Source organism: Antechinus flavipes, chromosome 2 (assembly GCF_016432865.1).
Source record: "Antechinus flavipes isolate AdamAnt ecotype Samford, QLD, Australia chromosome 2, AdamAnt_v2, whole genome shotgun sequence".
NCBI classification, from domain to species: domain Eukaryota; kingdom Metazoa; phylum Chordata; class Mammalia; order Dasyuromorphia; family Dasyuridae; genus Antechinus; species Antechinus flavipes.
In genome coordinates this window covers 37583702-37593738 of record NC_067399.1, presented here as the reverse complement: position 1 = coordinate 37593738, position 10037 = coordinate 37583702, and positions in this window count along the sequence as shown.

Below are 10037 nucleotides of genomic sequence, written 5' to 3'. Positions count from 1 at the left end.
GCCAGCTGGGGTTGCCATAGTTGGTGTCTATATCCCTTGTCACACCATGCCTGGTGATATGGTTGTGGTTCCCATAGATTAGTAATGAATCAGAGGAATGGTGAGAGGACTGGCAGAATAAACTGGGTTTGTCTTGAAGAAGAGAAGAGTTTGTAAGGCTTGTGGTCACTACTACCAAGTATTTGAAGGACCATGTTCTGGAAGAGGGATCCAACTCATTGTCCTTGACCCCAGAGAGAAAAGAGCAAGGAAGAGAGAGCGGATATGGCAGTTTTTGTTTGTTGGAAGGACAACCTCCATTAGTTAGATCTGCCTATAAGTGGTACATTGGGCTGAGTTGTGAGATGATGGTTTCTCCCTCTGTTCAGGCCTTCAAACAGGTTCTGATTGGCCACTCATCAGTGGTGTTGTGGAGCTCAATTCAGTTAGGTATAAGAGTCAGGCCTGATGTAAGGAAAAGCTTCCCAATAACCAGGTAAAAAAAGGAGGGGCACTATCCATTGCTAAAGATGATGGCTGGATGACTGCTTTTCAGACTTGTTTTAGAGAAGACTCTTATTCAGGCATAGGCAGTGCTCAAAGGTTCTCTTGGATCACTTCTGCATCTGAGATACTGTGATTTCCTTTCTTCTCTTTTTCTTCTAAATTTATTTCCACATTTTTCATGTTGTACAAGAAAAGTCAGATCAAAAAAGAAAAAAAATGAGAGAAAAATAAGCAAGCAACAACAAAAAGAGTGAAAATACTATGTTTTGGCCCACATTCAATCTTCATAGTTCTGTCTCAATGCAGATTGTTCTCTCCATCCCAAGTCTATTGGAATTGGATTGATTTCCTTTCTTGAAACTTTACTATCTTGCTTCCCCTCCTATGTATGGAACTAACTCATCTCTGTCTTTATTCTCCTTTGTCTCCTGAATCCTTTTTCATCATTTTGTGTGTCCCTTCAAGGACTTTATTCCTTTCTGTTCTTTAGAGACCCCATTTAGTGTTGAGACTTTGATGGCCTTTCTCTTTTCTCTCTCTACACTTTTTCCTTGGTAATTTAATCAGCTCTCATTGATTCTCTCATTTATTTAAAATCATGCAGCTTATGACTGACTTATGGTGATGACTCCCAGATCCACATTTCCAGTTTTAATGTTTTCATCCCTCGGAGCATCTGCATCTGTATGTTTTTTCTCCCTCAACCTCTCTGAGTCAGCGTGTACAAAATGGAATTTGCTACCTTTCCATATAGACATACTATTAGGTGAATTTCCCTATTTGTGTCAAGCCCTTCTTTCCACAATTGGCCCAGATGGGTAATCTTCCTTTCTCTTAGCCCCTGCAATTGCCAACTCTTATCAGTTATATCTTCATAATTTCTCTCGCATCTATTTTTTTTGTTTCCCCTTAGGAGGTCCCTACCCTGTTTGGGTCCCCAATCACTTACTGACACTAGAAGAATATTCTTCCCCCTTTCCATCCATATTCCACCATGATTTTCTGATGGCCCAGAGCCGACCATATCCTCCCCTATTCAAAGGCCTTTAGTTGGTCCCCAGTTCCTTTAAGGATAAAACACAGTTTCCTCATCCAGCTTTTAAAGACCTCCTTAATCTGATTGCTCCTTTTCCATTCTCATTTCACATCACGCCCCATCTTAAATTATCTGTTCCAGCCAATGGCCCTACTGTCCATTGCTAGAACTAAGCATCTCTCATTTGTGGGCATTTACCTTCTGTCTGGAAAATATTTCCTCCTCATTTCTGTCTCTTAGAATCCTTATCTTTAATTTTTAGCTCAGGTATTATTTACCCAAAATGTCATTGCTTCCAAAGTAGCAAAATTCCCTTCCTCATCTGTTAAGGCACTTCTTATGGTTGTTTAATTGTTTTTCAATTGTGTCTGACTCTTTGTGATCTCATTTGAGCTTTTCTTAGCAAAGATATGAAATGGTTGACTGTTTCCTTCTCTCTGTCATTTTATAAATCTGGAACCTGCGGTAAATAAAAGTAAGTGACTTGTCCAGCTAGTAAGCTATCTGAGGCTGTATTTGTATTCAGGTCTTCTTGACTCCAGGCCCAGTGCTCTATTGAGTCTCCTAGTTGCTCTTTGGGGTAATTTCCCTTAAAACCATTTTTAAATTTATGTGTCTTGCCTCATAGTAGGATGAGAGTTTTGAGCTTAGGGACTATTTCTGTTTTTCCTATTGTTTCTTGAGTATCCTAGCTTTCCAGAGAGTAGACTTATAATACACAGTCATTGAATCAAAGTGAGTGATCAGGGAATGATTTATCCAGAAACAGGCCCTCCTTGGATTTGAATAGGTGGACTATGGGGGGCGTTTGAAGGGAAGAAATGCTCCTGGCAGAGAAAGCTGCCAGAGACAGATAGAGAACTGGAACCTCCATGGACTTAAAGGTGAGTTGGAGTGGTATTTGCATGCTTTCCTGAGCCTTTGGATATTGTCCACTCAACAGGGGTGGGGAAAATATCAGGTTTTGAGCAGGGAAATACTTTGATATTAATGATTTGAGTAAGATAAAGATTAGTTTTGTAGAAAGTTGATTGCAAGGGGAAGTAAGCTGGCTCATCCATTGATTCAGTGTAAAATGATAAAAGCCTGCATTCTGGACCTTGCCTGCTTTTTTGGATCCTTCTCTACTTTGTGATATTTCTGCTGATTTCCCATCCTCTCACTTTGGTGATCTTGCCTGTATGCTGACTCCCTCAGCAATGAATTTAGATCATGATCAATGATCTCTACTGTATCCTTAGATTTTATTTTCATAATGGATAAATTTCAAAATTCTCCTAATTTGGCTCTTCAGGTAGCAAAATAGCATCTTTCCCTCCCATTGGCAGCCTGGGAGCTGGGTTTCTTTTCAGCCTGAGAAGGCTTGAATACAGGTGTTCTGTACTGGAGCATTCTCAAGGAAAGATGAGACTGCTGGTACAAATCGACATATCCCTCTGGGGGCTTCTCTTCTGAGCTAAATATTCCTGTGTGTGATCATGGGATGCTTCTCAAGTTTGCATGTTTACCAGCTTAGTGGGGAATATCCTCAAATGTGGTCTTCAGAATTGAACATAATATTCCAGGTTTGCTTTTGACAACAGGGAGTACAATGGGGTCATAAACTTCCCCAGTCTTTACATGTAATTGAAATATATTAATTGTTTGGATTTCCATTTTGGACTCTTGATGTAACTTGCTCTTGGTGAGTATGAAAATCCCTAGATTTTTATTTCAGTGAACTTTTTTGTGGGGCTCTGCCTCCCTATCTTGTATATGTAACCCAAGTGCTGAATTTTATATTTCTCTATAATAAATAAATTTAGTGTCATTAGGTTAAATCCAGCATTCTTACCCAGCAAAGCTTTTTGGATTCCAATTCAATCCTTCAGTCTGTTACACATCTCTCCTAGCTTTGTGTCATTTACCATTGTGATAATCATATTTCATATCCCTTCATACAAGTTAGTATTATATAGAGGGGGCTGCTTTTGAGCAGTGTTCTCTGAACTTTTTCTTTTTTCTTTTTATTATCATTATTATTTATTTATTTTTTCTGAGGCAATTGGGGTTAAGTGACTTGCCTAGGGTCACAGAGGTAGGAAGTGTTAAATGTCTGAGGCCAGATTTCTTCTGAACTTTTTCAATCGTATATTCTTTAAAAAAAAAATGATGAGCATTCCCCCCTCAGATGTGTATATTTACTTTTAAATTTTATAATATAAACTATAATATGGTACATGAATATTATTTCCATTATAAAACATACACAAAAATAAAAAATTAAAATAAGAGGTGAAATAAAGAATATTTTAACAATTACTTTAAATTCCAAATTCTCTCCCTTCCTCCTGTCCTGCCCCCTTCACTGAGATTGCAAACAATTTGACATAGGTTATACATGTGTAGTCATGGAAAATATATTTCCATATTAGTCATGTTGTAAAGAAAACATAGACCAAAAAAAGATCTCAAGAAAAATAAAAATAAGTATGCTTCAATATCAGCTCTTTCTCTGGAAATGGTTAGCATTTTTCATCATAAATCCTTCTGGGTTATTTTGGATCACTGTATTGCTGAAACTAGCTAAATTATTCACAATATTTTAAAATACTGACTATTTCAGTGTACATAATTCATTTCACTTTGCATCAGCTCATGGAAGTCTTTCCAGGTTTTTCTGAAAGCCTCTTGCTCATTCTTTCTTTCTTTCTTTTTTTTTTTTTTTAATTTTTTATTTAATAATTACATTATATTGACACTCGTTTCTGTTCCGATTTTTTTCCCCCTCCCTCCCTCCACCCCCTCCCCTAGATGGCAAGCAGTCCTTTATATGTTGGATATGTTGCAGTATATCCTAGATACAATATATGTTTGCAGAACCGAACAGTTCTCTTGTTGCGTAGGGAGAATTGGATTCAGAAGGTATAAATAATCCGGGAAGAAAAACAAAAATGCAGATAGTTTACATTCGTTTCCCAGTGTTCTTTCTTTGGGTGTAGCTGCTTTTGTCCGTCATTTATCAATTGAAACTCAGGTCTCTTTGTCAAAGAAATCCACTTCCATCAAAATATGTCCTCATACAATATCGTTGTCGAAGTGTATAATGATCTCCTGGTTCTGCTCATTTCACTTAGCATCAGTTCATGTAAGTCTCGCCAGTCCTCTCTGTATTCATCCTGCTGGTCATTTCTTACCGAACAATAATATTCCATAACATTCATATACCACAATTTACCCAGCCATTCTCCAATTGATGGGCATCCATTCATTTTCCAGTTTCTAGCCACTACAAACAGGGCTGCTACAAACATTTTGGCACATACAGGTCCCTTTCCCTTCTTTAGTATTTCTTTGGGATATAAGCCCAATAGAAACACTGCTGGATCAAAGGGTATGCACAATTTGATAATTTTTTGGGCATAATTCCAGATTGCTCTCCAGAATGGTTGGATTCGTTCACAACTCCACCAACAATGCATTAGTGTCCCAGTTTTCCCGCATCCCCTCCAACATTCATCATTATTTTTTCCTGTCATCTTAGCCAATCTGACAGGTGTGTAGTGGTATCTCAGAGTTGTCTTAACTTGCATTTCTCTGATCAATAATGATTTGGAACACTCTTTCATATGAGTGGTAATAGTTTCAATCTCATCCTCTGAAAATTGTCTGTTCATATCCTTTGACCATTTATCAATTGGAGAATGGCTTGATTTCTTATAAATTTGAGTCAGTTCTCTATATATTTTGGAAATGAGGCCTTTATCAGAACCTTTAACTGTGAAAATGTTTTCCCAGTTTGTTGCTTCCCTTCTAATCTTGTTTGCATTAGTTTTATTTGTACAAAAGCTTTTTAATTTGATGTAATCGAAATTTTCTATTCTGTGATCAGTAATGGTCTCTAGTTCATCTTTGATCACAAATTTCTTTCTCCTCCACAAGTCTGAGAGATAAACTATTCTATGTTCCTCTAATTTATTTATAGTCTTGTTCTTTATGCCTAGGTCATAGACCCATTTTGATCTTATCTTGGTATATGGTGTTAAGTGTGGGTCCATGCCTAATTTCTGCCATACTAATTTCCAATTATCCCAGCAGTTTTTATCAAATAATGAATTCTTTTCCCAGAAGTTAGGGGCTTTGGGTTTGTCAAACACTAGATTGCTATAATTGACTATTCTGTCTTGTGAGCCTAGCCTTTTCCACTGATCCACTAATCTATTTCTTAGCCAATACCAAATGGTTTTGGTGACTGCTGCTTTATAATATAATTTTAGATCAGGTACAGCTAGGCCACCTTCATTTGATTTTTTTTTCATTAATTCCCTTGAGATTCTCGACTTTTTATTGTTCCATATGAATTTTGTTGTTATTTTTTCTAGATCAATAAAATATTTTCTTGGAAGTCTGATTGGTATAGCACTAAATAAATAGATTAGTTTAGGGAGTATTGTCATCTTTATTACGTTCGCTCGGCCGATCCAAGAGCACTTAATATTTTTCCAATTATTTAAGTCTGACTTTATTTGTGTGGAGACTTTTTTATAATTTTGCTCATATAATTCCTGACTTTCCTTTGGTAGATAGATTCCCAAATATTTTATGGTATCAACAGTTATTCTGAATGGAATTTCTCTTTGTATCTCTTGCTGTTGGGTTTTGTTGGTGATGTATAAAAATGCTGAGGATTTATGGGGATTTATTTTGTAGCCAGCTACTTTGCTAAAATTATGAATTATTTCCAATAGCTTTTTGGTAGAATCTCTGGGGTTCTCTAGGTATACCATCATATCATCTGCAAAGAGTGATAGTTTGGTTTCCTCATTGCCTACTCTAATTCCTTTTATATCTTTCTCGACTCTTATTGCCAAGGCTAGTGTTTCTAATACGATATTAAATAATAATGGTGATAGTGGGCAACCTTGCTTCACTCCAGATCTTACTGGGAAAGGTTCCAGTTTTTCCCCATTGCATATGATGCTTACTGATGGTTTTAAATATATGCTCCTGACTATTTTAAGGAAAAGTCCATTTATTCCTATGCTCTCAAGTGTTTTTATTAGGAATGGATGTTGGATTTTATCAAATGCTTTTTCTGCATCTATTGAGATGATCATGTGGTTTTTGTTTGTTTGGTTATTGATATAGTCAATTATGCTAATAGTTTTCCTAATATTGAACCAGCCCTGCATTCCTGGTATAAATCCTACTTGGTCATAGTGTATTATCCTGGTGACAATTTTCTGTAATCTTTTTGCTAATATTTTATTTAAGATTTTAGCATCAATATTCATTAGGGAGATTGGTCTATAATTTTCTTTCTCTGTTTTCAGCCTACCTGGTTTAGGTATCAGTACCATATCTGTGTCATAAAAGGAGTTTGGTAGGACTCCTTCAATCCCTATTTTTTCAAATAGTTTATATAACATTGGAGTTAATTGTTCTTTAAATGTTTGGTAGAATTCACATGTAAATCCATCTGGTCCTGGGGATTTTTTCTTAGGGAGTTGATTGATAGTTTGTTCTATTTCTTTTTCTGAGATGGGACTGTTTAGGATATTTACTTCTTCCTCTGTTAGTTTGGGCAAGCTGTATTTTTGGAGGTATTTTTCTATTTCATTTAAGTTGTCGAATTTATTGGCATAAAGTTGGGCAAAGTAACTCCTAATTATTGCTCTAATTTCCTCTTCGTTAGTGGTGAGTTCTCCCTTTTCATTTTTAAGACTAACAATTTGATTTTCCTCTTTCCTTTTTTTAATCAGATTTACTAAGGGTTTGTCTATTTTGTTGGTTTTTTCATAGAACCAACTCTTAGTTTTATTAATCAATTCAATAGTTTTTTTACTTTCAATTTTATTGATCTCACCTTTTACTTTTAGAATTTCAAGTTTAGTGTTTGACTGGGGTTTTTAATTTGTTCCTTTTCTAGCATTTTTAATTGCAAACCCAATTCATTGACCTTCTCTTTCTCTATTTTATACAAATAGGCCTCTAGAGATATGAAATTTCCCCTTATTACCGCTTTGGCTACATCCCATACATTTTGGTATGATGTCTCATTATTATCGTTTTCTTGGGTGAAGTTATTAATTATGTCTATGATTTGCTGTTTCACCCAATCATTCTTTAGTATGAGATTATTTAGTTTCCAATTATTTTTTGGTCTACTTTTTTGTTGAATGTAATTTTCATTGCATCGTGGTCTGAAAAGGATGCATTTACTATTTCTGCCTTACTACATTTGAGTTTGAGGTTTTTATGTCCTAATATATGGTCAATTTTTGTATAGGTTCCATGAACTGCTGAAAAGAAAGTGTATTCCTTTCTGTCTCCATTACATTTTCTCCAGAGATCTATCATATCTAACTTTTCTAGTATTCTATTTACCTCTTTGACTTCTTTCTTATTTATTTTGTGGTTTGATTTATCTAATTCTGAGAGTGCAAGGTTAAGATCTCCCACTATTATAGTTTTACTGTCTATTTCTTCTTGCAGCTCTCTTAGTTTCTCTTTTAAGAATTTAGATGCTACCCCACTTGGTGCATATATGTTTAATATAGATAGTGCTTCATTATCCATGCTACCCTTTAGCAAGATATAGTGTCCTTCCTTATCTCTTTTAATTAGGTCAATTTTTGCTTTAGCTTGATCTGAGATCAGGATGGCTACCCCTGCTTTTTTGACTTCACCTGAAGCATAGTAGATTTTGCTCCAACCTTTTACCTTTAACCTGCATGTATCTCCCCGCTTCAGGTGTGTTTCCTGTAAACAACATATTGTAGGATTCTGGCTTTTAATCCATTCTGCTAACCGCTTCCTCTTTATGGGGGAGTTTACCCCGTTCACATTTATGGTTAGAATGACCAATTCTGTATTACTTGCCATCTTGTTAACCCCGGTTTATGCTTTCCTCCCTTCTTTCCCCTTTCCCCCCTTCCAAGTATTAAGCTTGTGAGCACCCCTTGCTTCTCACAGCCCTCCCTTTTTAGTGTCCCTCCCCCGCCTTAGAGTTCCTCCCCCTATCTTACCCCTTTCCCTCCCAGTTCCCGTATTCCCTTCCGCTTAGCTTATTCCTTCCCTTTCCACTTTTCCCTTCTCACTTTTCAATGAGATGGGAGAAGTTTCACCATAGATTGAATATGTCTTAAGATTTTTCACTTAAAGCCAATTCTGAAGGCAGTAAGATACTCAATATATTCATCCCCCTCCATTCTTTCTCTCAGATATAATAGGTTTCCTATGCCTCTTCATGAGATGTACTACCCCCACTTTACCCTTTTTCTGGTACAATGTCCTTTCCACATCAATTTCTAGAACAAGGTATACATGTATTCTTTATACATCTATATAGTCAAAATATAGTTCCCAAGATTAATCTTTACCTTTTTAGATTTCTCTTGAGTTCTATATTTGTAGATCAAACTTTTTGTTAAGTTCTGGTTTTTTCATCAGAAATAGATGAAATTCGCTTACTTCGTTGAATGTCCATCTTCTTCCCTGGAAAAAGATGCTCATTCTCGCTGGGTAAGTTATTTTTGGTTGCATACCAAGTTCCTTAGCCTTTCGGAATATCATATTCCAGGCCCTTCGATCTTTTAATGTGGATGCTGCCAGATCCTGGGTGATCCTTATTGTGGCTCCTTGATACTTGAATTGGGTTTTTCTAGCCGCTTGCAATATTTTTTCTTTCATCTGAGGGTTCTGGCATTTGGCCACTATATTCCTTGGTGTTTTGATTTTAGGATCCCTTTCAGTGGGTGATCGATGAATCCTTTCAATGTTTATTTTTTCCTCTGTTCCTATGACTTCTGGGCAGTTCTCTTTGATAATTGCTCATTATTTCTTATTGCATTACAATCTCATACCACAGTTTGTTCAGCCATTTCCCCAATTAACAGATGTCCCTTCAATTTACACTTCTTTGCCTAAAGAAAAGAGCTACTGTAAATATTTTTGTGCATATGGGTCCTTTTCCTTTTTTAAAAAATCTTTTTTTGATACAGACCCTAGTAGTGTTATTGTTAGGTCAAAGGATATACATGATTTTATAGCCTTTGGAGCATAGTTTCAGATAGCGCTACAGAGTAATTATACAGTTCATCACTTCACCAACAGTGCATTAATGTCTCATTTTCTCCATATTCCTGTCATTTTCCTTTTCTGGAAAGCCAATCTCATAGTTATGAGGTAGCACCTCAGAATCATTTTAATTTGCATTTCTCCAATCAGTAGTGATTTAAACATTTTTTGTTTAAATATGGTTATAGATAGCTTTGATTACTTTATTTGAAAACTGTTCCTATCTTTTTGTCATTTGTCAGTTGGGGAACAGTTCTTATTTTTGTAAATTTAATTTAGCTCTTTTTATATCCCAGAACTGAGGCCTTTATCAGAGAAACTTGATTCAAATTTTTTTTTCATGACTGCTGTATTTTTCTTCATCTTATTTCCATCCTCCCATGTTTATTTTATTCTCTTTCTCCTTTTAACCTGTCCCTCCTCAAGTGTTTTGCTTCTGACTGTTGCCTCCCCCAAT